Genomic DNA, 13844 nt, shown 5'->3' with positions numbered 1-13844 from the left:
TCCAAAACAATTTAAAAGTACAGGTAATACATAATAAGAATATATATAAAAACATACATGCATAAACATCCATAGATTACATGTATGTGAGAACAAATCACATGTCTTCAAAGACAATATCACGCAGCACTGTACTCTGGGGTGATGGACAGTACATGTTAGTAAGCATTGGCCAAGTTACACAAAAGCAAGTGATAATTCATTAACTAAGCAAGGAATATGTCATGCCCAAGTTAGATAGGAAAGGGCATATACTCTTCCTGAAAAGAGTAATATAGTATTTGACACTAGGCAAATCCTACTCAATATTTTGTTCACTAGTAATATGGTAAAACATAGGAAGGATATTAAATCTGTATGTATATATTTGAATTAGATTTTTAAAAATTATAAAAATTCAGTAACTTTAAGAGAATGCTATATTTTATTAGATTTTTTTTTTTTTCAAAATTAACTTTCCTTCAATTCTTGCTATATTTGGCCTTTTCGGTATCATGTCACATTTTTGGATACTTAAACCTGAAATCCATATACTAACTGTATCTTAAAAGGTTATCACGGGCTAGAGAGATGGCTCAGAGTTTAAGAACATTGGCTGTTCTTCCAGAGGTCCTGAGTTCAATTCCCAGCAACCACATGGTGGCTCACAACCATCAACAATAAGATCTGGGTACAGGCACTCATGCAGACAGAACACTGTATACATAACAAATAAATAAATCTTTTAAAAAAAAAGTTATCACACCCTTGGAAAATGAAGGGTTAACATCTATTTATAAATTAACATACATAGTTCTTTGCCATGGATAGGTTCTTCCAAAAATAGAAGAATAGTAGGTTTATTATATAGAAAGGAATAAAGTATATTCAGAACAAAATAATATAAAAGGAAAAATTGCACCCAACTAAAAGAGAAAGAGATGGGCCTGGATACAGGAAGTCAACTACACTGGTGTCCAATGCACAGAGCTGCCTTTCAATGCACCAACACAGTCAGGGCTTTAACCCTCCCGATCCCTGGCCTCCAGACAAAGGGAACAGCACGGCCATCAGAGCGAGGGGCTCAGCAGCTGGGACGAATCTTGGAGGTGGTAACAGCTCCAGGTATTATTTCCAGTAGCTAGACAAGTGCTTACTTAAAAAAGGATATGGTCACCTTCTCTCTGTATCTGCCACACTCTCTAAGGTAGTTTAGTGAAGAATTACTGTACTCTGAAACACATGTGCATACATACATACACACATGTGCACAGACACATTCACACTGCTGTTCTGTAGAACATTGAAATGAAACTGGAAATTGCCTGCTACAATGTTAGTATGCGACACATAAAATGAGAATCTTGCTGCAGCCCTCGGGATGAAAAGCTGCCCATTTACCTGTTACAGAGGCTATTATCAAAAAAAGAATGGTCAAGTGTCCTTCGACCCCTTTACAATTTGCCTGTCAATTCACAGTACTGTTCAGTGGGCTGAAATCTGATTTGTTTTTATAAATGAAGATCATTGGTCTTTCGTTTTCTTCTAATAAATACTCTGTAAATAATCATATTCTCACCATAGCTCCTTCCTCTTGCAATGCTGACTTTGTCTTATTGTCAGATTTAGATGGCTTCCTTCAACATATTCTCAAATTTCTATCTAATTACTAACACTGTCCTCACTGCTTCTGCTCCTTATCCAAGTAAACCAGATAATGAACTAGAAGGGGGAGAAAAGAGAATCAACTTGAGCTTCCAGACACCCGATCAAGCTGAAACAGAGATGGCTAACTGGGGCTCCAAGCTAGAAAGCAGGTCACATATCAAGGAGAAATGAAAAATCCCCCGTATGGAAAGTTCTTACTTAGCAAATAGTTGCCATGACTAATTAGCTTTTTAGTTCCTGGATTATGAAATGGAGATGAAGCATGGGCATCTGTTGAGGATTTAAAACTGGAGAGTGTGTGTGTGTGTGTGTGTGTGTGTGTGTGTGTGTGTGTGTGTGTGTGTGTGTGTGACAGAGAGAGAGAGCTAGAAAAGACTTTAAATTACTCACTGAACCTGGAATTTAACTGACAATACTGAAGCTCTGCCTCAAAAAAATGAGGATTTAGTGATGTAAATGCAAAACCCAAAGGGTCTATAGTCTGAATAATTGTTTTGAATTCAGGCCACCAGCCAGTTTTCTACAACATGAATGCATACTGCTGTGTACACCACCACCGTAACCATTAAGACAAGTCATAACAAACAACAATTAGCGAAGATAAATATTTCTACCGAAATAAAAAATCCTAATAAAGACACACCACATTTTTTTATGTCTCTAAAATTTTAAGGATTTGATGGTAACGTAATCACTGTTAATTTGAGTATCTTCACTCATGTGACCTTTGTCACATTTAATAAACGTAACAATTGATGAATACCAAAATGGTACATGCTTCACAGCATTAATGTGAACAAAACTAACAAATTGTGCAGTGATTTATATAATCACAAGCTTAAGAATAATTCATAATTAAACTTTTTAAGATTCCAAGATAAAGATGACAAACAGAACATATATCTACTTTATACTCTGTCAAAGCCACATATCATCACATTGTAGATGCTCCAAAATAAACAGTAACTAGATTACCACAGTAAGACACAGAGGCACAAATATCACAGTGTCAGTGAGGAAAGTCTAGAAGCAATACTGTTTATATACAGAAAGGTCAGGGGGGACAGTCACATTCAGACACAGGAAGTCTACATATAGAGGTTAACTGGAAGTCCTCAGTAGCTACTTAGTCCTTAGATCCCTGTCCTAGCTGTTTACAGACAGACCCTCTTCTTGAATACAGAGAGGGTATGTGAACTGAGAAATCAAATTAAGATCAGATATCATCCACAGTAGGACCTCTCTGGGCACTGTATACACACTACACCTACATACACATGCACACAAATACCTTTAATAAAACTTTTCAAAAGACATATTTAAGAGACAGCAAAAAAGTTTCATTGTATGTTTAGAAAGAACAGAACTGGTTTTCTTAATGTAAAAGGTACAAGGTGAAGATCTCTGTTTCCCTAATGAACTTAAAACTGAAGGACTCTAATCTCCATGCAAGTGTGACAATGATGTCACCACAAACACATGCCTGACATCTAGAGTGGCAAATACACACCTTTACCACAGCAAGGACTGCACACTAATTTAAAATGCTATGTGACCTGAGCTAAATATTCACATAAGAAACAGGAAATAACTACTTTTAAACAAGGAAACCCAGGCACTGTGACATATGCCTGTAATCCCAGGATTTAGGAGGCAGAGGCAGAAGGATCGGCAGTTCAAGAACAGCCCCTGCAACAGGAGATTTTGTGTCAACACAGACACACACACACACACACACACACACACACACACCTGTGCACATATAGAGACAGGCACAAACATATGCACATACATACACAAGCACAAATGCATGCATACATGCACATATGCAAACACATACACACACAAATGCATGCACACATTCACACACATACAGGAACACATGCACATGCACACACAGTAAACAAGATGAAGGAAGTACACTTTAAAATTATATAAATTTCTCAAGTTACTGGGAAAATTTGTGGACTGTTACTTCCACTTCATTTTGTGTGCTATATAGCAATGTGCACATTCCCACTTACAATTTGCTAATGATGTTTTCTCCAGGTATTTACTGACCTAATTCAAAGGTAACTGGAATCATTGATTATCTTTATCATGAAGATCTTGGGCACATTCAGTAAAAAAACATTTTCTTGTACTTATAAATAATACTTTCTCTAGTTCCCATTTTTGATAGTTTTATTCCAATTAGTATGTCACTTTCCTGCCTTCCCACACCTTAACATGCACAGTCACATAAGCTTGTTATTTTCTTAAAAATATAAGTCCAAGTGGATCAAAGACCTCAACATAAATCCAGTTACTCTAAACCTGATAGAAGAGAAAGCAGGAAATAGTCTTGAACACATTGGCACTGGAGATTACTTCCTAAATATAAAACCAGTAGCACAGACACTGAGAGCAACAATTAATAAATGGTACCTCGTGAAACTGAGAAGCTTTTGTAGGGCAAAGGACACGGTCAATAAGACAAAATGACAGCCTACAGAATGGGAAAAAGATCACCAACCCCACATCTGACAGAAGGCTGATCTCAAGAATATATAAGGAACTCAAGAAACTAGACATCAAAATACCTAACAGTCCAATTAAAAAATGGGCTATAGAGATAAACAGAGAATTCTCAACAGAAGAAGCTCAAATAGCTGAAAGACATTTAAGGAATTGCTCAACATCCTTAGTCATCAGGGAAATGCAAATTAAAACGACTCTGAGATACCATCTTACACCTGTCAGAATGGCTAAGATCAAAAACACTGAAGACAGCTTATGTTGGAGAGGATGTGGAGCAAGGGGAACACTCCTATACTGTTGGTGGGAATGCAAACTTGTACAGCCACTTTGGAAATCAGTATGGCACTTTCTCAGAAAATTGGGAATTAATTTCCCTCAAGACCCAGCTATTCTACTCTTGGGCATATACCCAGGAATGATCAATCATACCATAAGGACACGTGCTCAACTATGTTCATAGCAGCATTATTTGTAACAGTCAGAACCTGGAAACAACCTAGAAGCCCTTCAGCTGAAGAATGGATAAAGAGAATGTGGTACATATACACAATGGAGTACTACGCAGCAGAGAAAAACAATGACATCATGAGGTTTGCAGGCAAATGGATGGAACTAGAAAATATCACCCTGAGTGAGGTAACCTAGACTTAGAAAGACAAACATGATATGTACTCACTCATAAGTGGATACTAGATGTAAAGCAAAGGATAACCAGACTGCAACTCACAGCTCCAGGGAGGCTAGCTAGTAAAGACGACCCTAGGAAAGACACAGGGCTTGCACAGTGACAGAGAACTGGATGTGATCCACATGAGCAAACTGGGGGTGGGGGAATAATGGAGGGCAAGGGTCGGGGGAAAGAGAGCTTAGGGGAGTGAGAGGTCCGAGCTGGATCAGGAACAGAGTGGGAAAACAAAGAAAGAGATACCATGATAAATGAAGACACCATGGGAATAGGAAGAAGCAGAGTGCTAGAGAGGTGTCCAGGAATCCACAGAGATGACTCCGCTACAGACTAATGGCAATGGTCGAGAGCATGCCTGAGCTGACCTACTCTGGTGATCAGATGGCTGAACACCCTAACTGTCATGATAGAACCCTCATCCAGTGACTGATGGAAGCAGATGCAGAGATCCACAGCAAAGCCCCAGGCGGAGCTCCAGGAGTCCAATCCAAGAGATAGAGGAGGGATTATACGAGCAAGAGACATTGAGACCATGATTGGAAAATGTACTCAACAACTAGCCAAACTAGTGGAAGCACATGAACTGTGAACCAATAGCTGAGAAGCCCCCATGGTACTGGACCAGGCCCTCTGGATTAGTGAGACAGTTGTTTAGCTTGAACTGTTTAGGGGGACCCCAGGCAGTGAGACAGGGACCTGTCCTTAGCATGAGCCAGCTTTTTGGAACCTAGAGCCTCTGCTGAGACACTTTGCTCAGTCTTGGTGCAGAGAGGAGGGGCTTGGACCTGCCTCATCTGAATATACCAGGCTCTGCTGACTCCCCAGGGGAGATCTTGCCTTGGAGGAGGTGGGAATGGGGGGTGAGTTGGGGGAGAATGCTGGGGGGGGAGGGAGGACAGGGTAATCTGTGGTTGATATGTAAAATCAATAGAAAATCTCTTAATAAAAAAGAAAAAAATGAAGGAAGGAGAGAGAGAGAGAGAGAGAGAGAGAGAGAGAGAGAGAGAGAGAGAGAGAGAGAGAGAGAGAGAGAGAGAACAGTATTTCTGGTAAGGAAAAGAAAATTAAAACTGTTTTCTTTCCCAAGAAACCCTCTTTTTTTAATATAGCTCTTATCTTCCCTGTGATTTCTCCACTACTAAATGCCTGTGGTTTAAATGATAGAATTATAAAATAAAATGAGAATTCAAAATGAAAACGAAACAAATCTACAGAGGCAGAATGTATACAAAGAAAATGGTTTGAAATATGGTGGAATATGCATATAACTGTTTGTAGATAATCAGACATTCACTTCCATCTTAGACCATAGAACCTAAGATCCTGAATTAGGATTGAGGGCATGCAATACAGCTGGCAACCACATGAAAGGACACCACAGTGAAGAACGTAAGTGTGACACAAGAACAAAGAAAAAGCACTACAATCCCAACATCCAGCACGACAGTGAACACACAGCTGATAATGACTGAAAGAAACTACAATGCCTTATTAGATGAGAAAAGTCACCAGGGGAAGGAAAGAATAGAAGTTAATTGACTTTGTTTTACCAATTAGAGAAAACAGGGAGTTCATCAGAGAGCGCTGATTGAAAGCTAGCTTGATGCCTTTTCATTTCTTCAGTTTCTCCTTGTGGTTCCGAATCCTTGCATCTCACACTGCCTGCAGTCGACCAGCCACAATGCCCGCATCTGTTCTTCCATATTTGGTACTCCCTTCTGAGTGACAGCTTTTCCGTCCAGAATATGTAATCACTAGCATAACTAGTTCTCCATATATAAAATAAAAACCTCCTTAAAATCTTTTATAAAGGAAAGTCTTTGAGTCCAAGCCAGGCTGTCAACTGTTTTCACCAAGTTGCCAAAATGTCATAGTCCTACCACACATGGAGAAGTGTGGCTGCAATTTTAAACTCAAATGGCTTGTGCACCTACATCACCTAGCGTAAGATCACCAGGCTTACTGCAGACACGAACATGCATTTTGTTTACTCTGTATGGGTTTTGCTGTTGTTGTTTAGAGGCTCTTGCCATAGAGTCCATAGTGGCGTTCAATCTGTGGTCCTCTTGTATCATCCTCCCAAGTGCTCGGAGTGTGTACCATCACGCTAGGGTGAGAAAGGGCTGTGTATTTGTATCTCTAGACTCAAAAGAGAATGGTCTGTCAAGACAGCCCATTTATGCTATAGGACAAATCAACTAATTACTGCTCAAGTGAAGGACCATAAAAATTTTAGTTTGTTTATGAAAAATGGTGCCAAATGAGACAAATTTACATAAAAGCTGTGAAACTTGGTCCTTTGCTAACTAACTTGGAGATGCCTGGATTAACGCTGCAACTAGCCTGCTTCGTGTATCTTGATGGCAAGCAGGACCTGTCTATCATTACACGGACTCGAAAGATGACAGGAAACAGCTACTGGAAAGCGCAGGAAGTACATGAATGAACCTGGTTTTCTTTATCAGCAAAACAGAGGGATCTTATGAGTACTCCAAGGTTCCAGTAGGGACCATGACTTCCATGTACTAAGACACTCAATAATATTTTAGTGCAATGCATGCAGGACAGGTTAGGAACACACATACCGCAACCCACACTAAATTTCAGATGTGGTTCTATTCATCCTGTTGAATAAACACATTTAGTGATAAAGTGTCCCTTACACTCTAAAACAACAAGTTTAGTTTACTAGAAACAGAGCACAGGAATATTCTTTCCAAAATGAAGCTATAACGGGCCTCCTGGAAGTCTAATACTTGGCTTCCGTAGCCTCTCTGGAGCACAGGCACTGTTCCCCTCTCCTTTCTGCGTGGTTTCCCATCACTCTTACTGCTGCTGCCTTGTCATCTCATTAGCCGACCGGTGTCAACTCTGCTTTGCTCCAGGTCCTGTCAACACACACACCCTACACTGGCTATCCTCTGCTGTCACATCTCAGTGCCAGCTCACACTGGAGCAAAGAAATTACCAGTCTTGTTCTACATGAATCATTTGTAAGTAAATGTGCTTGCACTGTCTTTTTCTACACATAGCCAAACTGTCCTTTAGGAAATAGCCAAGTACACTGTTTTACACAGAATCTACCTTGAAAGATGGACTCATAATTTCATCAGACTATTTTCTGACCCTTGATTACATCACTCTGTTAATTATGGGTACTACCTATGACAGACACAGATTGGTCAAGCACATCATTACCACTTCTTTATCAGAATCTCTAACTCAGACATAAGGAGAATGAGGTCAAGGACAGTCCCCTCTAGCACTCCCCAATTGACTTTACTCCTCCATCATGCCAATGCATTAATCAATAGGTTTGGGCAAAGCTGTTGAAGTGACATAGACAGAAAAGCATGGTGATCTGACAAGCAGGCTTCATGGCCATTCTATTTGTTCAGATCTCGTTAGAGCTCTTAGAACAATCAAATCAAATCCTAGGACAATCAAATAATACTTAATGAGAATGAAGATGATCAAAACAATATCAAAATACAGTTTGGAATTCTGCCAATGGCCTTATTATCCTGTATACCTATAGATGCAGAGACCTATTTTAAGGCACATTTTAAAAACTAGATTCACTCTCAACTATCTCCAATTTAGATAATCACTCAAAGGTCATAAAGGGAGGATATGTGAGTATGTCACCTGTGTTCAACTCATATTCTTATCTGTAACTGCGTGATAAAGTTAAACTAGTGTCTGCTTATGAGATGGTTCAGGGAGCCAAGGGAAGCATGTTCTACATTGGAACGCACTCTGTGTGCTGGGAAAACCACTGCTGTGCTTTGTAAATTTACTTATTTATTTTTTTAGATAGTGTTTCAGTATATAGCACTGACTGGCTGGAACTCATGGAGATCTCTATGTCACCATGAGTGCTAAAATTAAAAGCATGCACCTCTATGATCAGCCTATTCTGTGAATCTTCATGAGAAACAGGACCTGTCTGCCCTTTCAAAACACTGGACACAATCCTGTGGGGTCCTGTACAGTCAAAACATGACATGTGACTTCATTTCAGCCAACTCTATAGAAACAATTCTGGCTCATCATTGGATGAAAACAACCCAAAGAAGCAATGAGGCTGCAGAGGTTATTTTGACATCATTAGCAAAGCAGTGATATCTATTAACCCGGGGAAGCCATGCAAGCAATTGAGAGATGAGTCTGTTTTTAACACTTCTGATGGCAGCAGGTGCTCAGTGCATACCTCCCTGCCATAATTCTTGCTCTGGTTCTGATTGGCCAGAGTCACCTGACATCTTTCTTGTTTTTAAAGTCCAATCATCAGGGCTGCTAGCCACAATACCCACTACAAGCCCTGCCTGTCTGAGTCAGCCAAGGAGAAGTTCTGTTTTGCAATAGGGAACTCTGACTGGCACGTTTATTTTGAACAGAGAGTTTCTTTAATTCCCCGGACACAACTATGGATCTGTAGCCATGCGTTGTCTGTAGCTGCTCTAACTGCTCAAGCATCACACTCATTCTCTATTTTCTACTTAGAAGAACATTTGCTTTGGTAGAAAAAAAACGTTTAAATATAGGGAATACAGCTGGAATGTAGATCAACTAGGTAGAAAAACGAAATATGAGTTAAATGATGATTTATGAGTTAGTGATAAAAATTTTCTCTCTCTGTCTCTCTCTTTGTCTCTCTCTCTGTCTCTCTGTCTCTGTCTCTGTCTCTGTCTCTGTCTCTCTCTCTCTCTGTGTTTGTGTGTGTGTGTGTGTGTGTGTGTGTGTGTGTGTGTGTACACAAAAACATTTAATCGGATTTCTGATGTGCCAGGTAGTCTGGTGTGCCCTAGAGAGGTAGTCACTGCCTTAACTTGGCTCACTTAGGAATCAGGATGAATTTCATACACGGGCGTGTCCTGAGCACTGTGACCATGGAAGTGGGCTATGTCCTAGTTTTCATTCATGGATCTCTATTCTGTAGTCTACATTAATTTACACCCAAGTCCTAGTTAATGACTAATGCATGAAAAACTATGCCAAGACTTAGGATATTAAAGTAACAACCATCAAAACCTCACAATTTAAGTGGACAACACTTATGGGAGTGTTTTATAGAATTAATAGAGTTATGAAAACACATGGTATTTTTGGTGATCTTTCAATCATCTTATATGATTTTTGGTTACATTGTCTTTTTCTCGTGAGGAGAAATCTTATATTTTTAAGTTTTAAAATATGTTCCATAATAGTTTATATTATTTCAATGGTTTACATCATAGTAGGAGAAATAAAATGACCACATCTAATTTATTGTGATTCATTATGAATTTCTAGGTTTTTCTCCTTTCATTGGCAGCTTTTTGAGCAGTAACTCATATACTAACATTCACACACACACACACACACACACACACACACACACACACACACATTTTGAGGACTCAGGACACCCATATATATCCATGTTACCATCACCACAAAAAGGCAACAAAGGTAATAGACATGGCCATCTCCTACATCCTTGCATCATTTGCTCATTTTTATTCATGTTTTGGTGGCAAGAATAGTTGAGGTAATATCTGGTCTCCTATCAAATCCTATACGCCAACAATATCATTTTGCTAACTTTAGGCACCATGTTGTACATTAACCTCTATAACCTATATATCTTGTAAAATTGAAACTTTGTCCATGTCTGGTAACCTCATTAAATTTTATGATTTATTTCTTTATTTTTAACATGGTCTTACTAAGTGGCCTTAGCTGGCCTGGAACTCTCAATGTAGATCAAGTGACTTTGAGCTGATAGAGAGCTCTGCCTGCCTCTGCTTCCCAAGCGCTGGGTTTAAAGGCATTTTCCACCATGCCTGGCTTTTGCTTCTTTTTGTACACGATTATTAAACATGCAATGAAAAATGATGCTCCAGATGGCTTGCTCTTTTGCAATTTAAAGTAAAACACAATAGTTATGAAATTAATGGCAACATATATCTATATAATCGTGTTTACTATTAATATTCTTATTTCCACTTATGGAATATGTCTCACATTTTTCATCATACTGTTAAACACAATGTGGCACCCATTTGTCTTTGACAACAACAAAGGAGCATAAAAAACTAAATTGCTTAAGCTTTCTGTTAAAGTAGAAGAACAATTTTGTTAGCATTATCATAGCTACAAGTATTCTGGAGCCAATGATTCTAAACGCTATGGTCTCTCTCTTTCAAGTTTAAACCCACACCTGAAATATAGAGAGCTACACAGGTATCTTAGACCATTAAGAAGCAGCTTCCTTTCCAAGCCTGCTTATCCTTCCCCTGTACATGTCTCATCTCCTGGATGAAGGCAGTTCCAGAAGCACACATCTCAGAGGCCCATGTGACCTGCCACTGAGAGAGAAGCCACCTGGGAAGCCCGTGGCCAACAAGCCCTAGCCTTGAAGTTTCCAGATCATTCCATATGCACACCTTGAAAGTAAGTAAGAAACTCAGTTTCAGAATGATTTAGAAACTTTTCATGGTACTTGAGAGGATCAACCGAGTTCTATTATCCACTGAATTCCTGGGCTAATTATCTCCAAAGCCATTTCCTTGAGTATTTTTCCATATCACTAACAATTAGTCACTTATTTCATTATTCTGGCCCTCAGAAGGCTTTCAGAAACCTAAAATGTCATTTGTGGGAATAAAACAAAAGAGCAAGGATTAGAGTTCTCTGTCAAAGACAAGGGCAGAATACATTATATGTGCATAGTGAGGCTCATAGGCGTACCTCAGAAAGCCACTGAAAACAATTCTAACATTTATGTTATAACGTTATAAGATAGAATAGTATCCAAAAAATTGTCAAACTGTCTTTCTTTACCTTTACATTTAGGATTTTAAGAGTATGGCATATTGATTTTCCTACATTGCATAACTTACGTCCTTTCAAAAAAGTTTTGTTTTCTGCTGGGTTTTGTATGTTTGTTTAGGTGGCAGTGGAGATTGAGTCCAAGGTCTTTTACTGAGGAAGCATGAACTTGTGGTAGTCTGAATGACAAACGCTCCCCACAGGCTCACGGATTGGAACATGTGGACCCCGGCTGGTGGTGCTGATTGGAGAGGTTATGGAGCACTGGGGCCTGGCTGGAGAAAGTCCTTCACTAATGACAGGCTGTGGGAGTTCACGGTTTCACCACGACTCCAGTTTGCTTCACCTTTGGGCTTGCAGCTCATGGTCTGAGACCTCAGCTTCCTGCTCCTGCTGCTATGCTGCTCGCTGCCATGGCTCCCCAACTAAAAATGGAATTCTACTATTAAAGCAAAGATACACTAGTGTCTCAAAAACTGTCAAATTGTCTTGCTTCACCCTGGGATGGACTCACCCTTTCTGGAATCCTAAGTCAAAATAAACCCTTCCATACATTGCTTTGGTTATCATACACTATCATAGCAACAGAGCAGTAATGGACAAAGTCTTCTGCCCCAGAGCTGCATTTCTCCAAATCATTCCCTTGGACACAGGGTCTTGCTAAGTTGACCAGGCTGGCCTTTAATTTGCTCTCTAGAACAGGCAGGCCAGGTATTTATGACTCTCCTGCCTCAGTCTCCTGAGAAATTGGGAATACTGATATGTCCCGCCAGGACCAGCAAGAAATACTATTAGTGACATGGAGCAACAGAATTAATGCTGATTAGAAATAAGTTTATATCATCAACTTTAAAATCATTATAAATGATTTTATATGGTATTTTAATGGTATAAAATATTTATATTTTAATGGTAATATTATAAAGCTTGGAAATGTTTCAATTGCAATGTTTGATATTGATTTCAGAATATACCAAAAAGCCACATGTTTATGTGTGCATCTATGCATATATGTATATATTAATTTAATTAACATATACATATGTGTGTGTTTAACTACACACCAGTGAACTGTACAGGGAAATAAACATGAAGTGTGTTAATTTAGGTGTCCCAAACATTGCTTTTTTCTTCTAGTTTAATTGCCCAGTTTGAGGGAGATAATAAGTACATCATTAAATACTCTTTCTGTAAAGCATTATGGGAAATAGTGAATAAAAATAGAAAAATCTAGGTTTTATTGAAATATGTAAATCAGACATACTAGAAAACATGAATGGAAAATTCCAAGCCTAAGTCAGCTCAATACGTTATTGACTCCAAATGATGGAGGAAACAAAAGAAATTATATTTGCATTGATGTGTGAATCTGCTTCCATTCTTCGTAGCATGTAATATATGCAACTCGCTAGTAGTAGCTGTCCTTGTAGCCACATTACCATATTATTCAAATGTATCTATCATTTATATGTAAATAGACAAGATGAATGGCTTCTTCATGAGACAATTTTCAAATGATAAACAGACACAGGCAGACATTAAGAAGACAAAAATGCTTCAAATATTCATTCTTTTATACTTTTAAGGAAAAATGGGAATTATTTCAATAAAAAAAACTAGTGTGGTAATTATAAAAATGAGACCTTACTTAATCTTCAAAATCCCGGTAGCTATTCTTCACACTAAAAAGTCGGCACCGGTGTCATTTGTATCTTATAAATTACATGTTCTCAGATCCATCTGTGAAAACTGGGATGCTAATTATCATGGTTACATTTCATGATTCCACAGTTAAATGCTGAGACGGTGCTACACAAACACCATATGTTTTAGTTGGGGAAAATGAAGAAAGATTAATCACCAGTTGAAGTTCAGGTCTTCCAGCAGTGACACCCTCAACACAGAAGATTGTTACATGGTATGTGATACAAATTGGAAGCTTTAGTTCATGGCCAAAATAACTGGGGAGGAAAACTTGGAAATCCCAAGGAAAATATATTGTGTTGCCTCTGAATTCCTTTGATAGTCACCATCCTTTTCGATATGCATAAAAATCACAACTTAAGCACACTGGTAACAAGTAGGCTACAAATAAATCATATACCTAACAAAATGGAGCTTAACATTTTTCTGGATGTTCTTTAAGAGACATTAAAAAAAAAAAACTCTCACAGGG

The 13844-nt window shown here is 38.8% G+C and overlaps 1 protein-coding gene across 3 annotated transcripts in view; it reads right to left on the bottom strand.

Annotated features, from left to right (window-relative positions):
- Window positions 1–13844, bottom strand: part of Cdk14 (cyclin dependent kinase 14) — a 573205-nt gene that overhangs the window by 292049 nt on the left and 267312 nt on the right. The window lies entirely within an intron of this gene.

This window comes from Peromyscus eremicus, chromosome 3, assembly GCF_949786415.1.
Source record: "Peromyscus eremicus chromosome 3, PerEre_H2_v1, whole genome shotgun sequence".
NCBI classification, from domain to species: domain Eukaryota; kingdom Metazoa; phylum Chordata; class Mammalia; order Rodentia; family Cricetidae; genus Peromyscus; species Peromyscus eremicus.
Note: the sequence above shows the minus strand (reverse complement) of the source record. Positions and strands in the feature narration are given on the sequence as shown.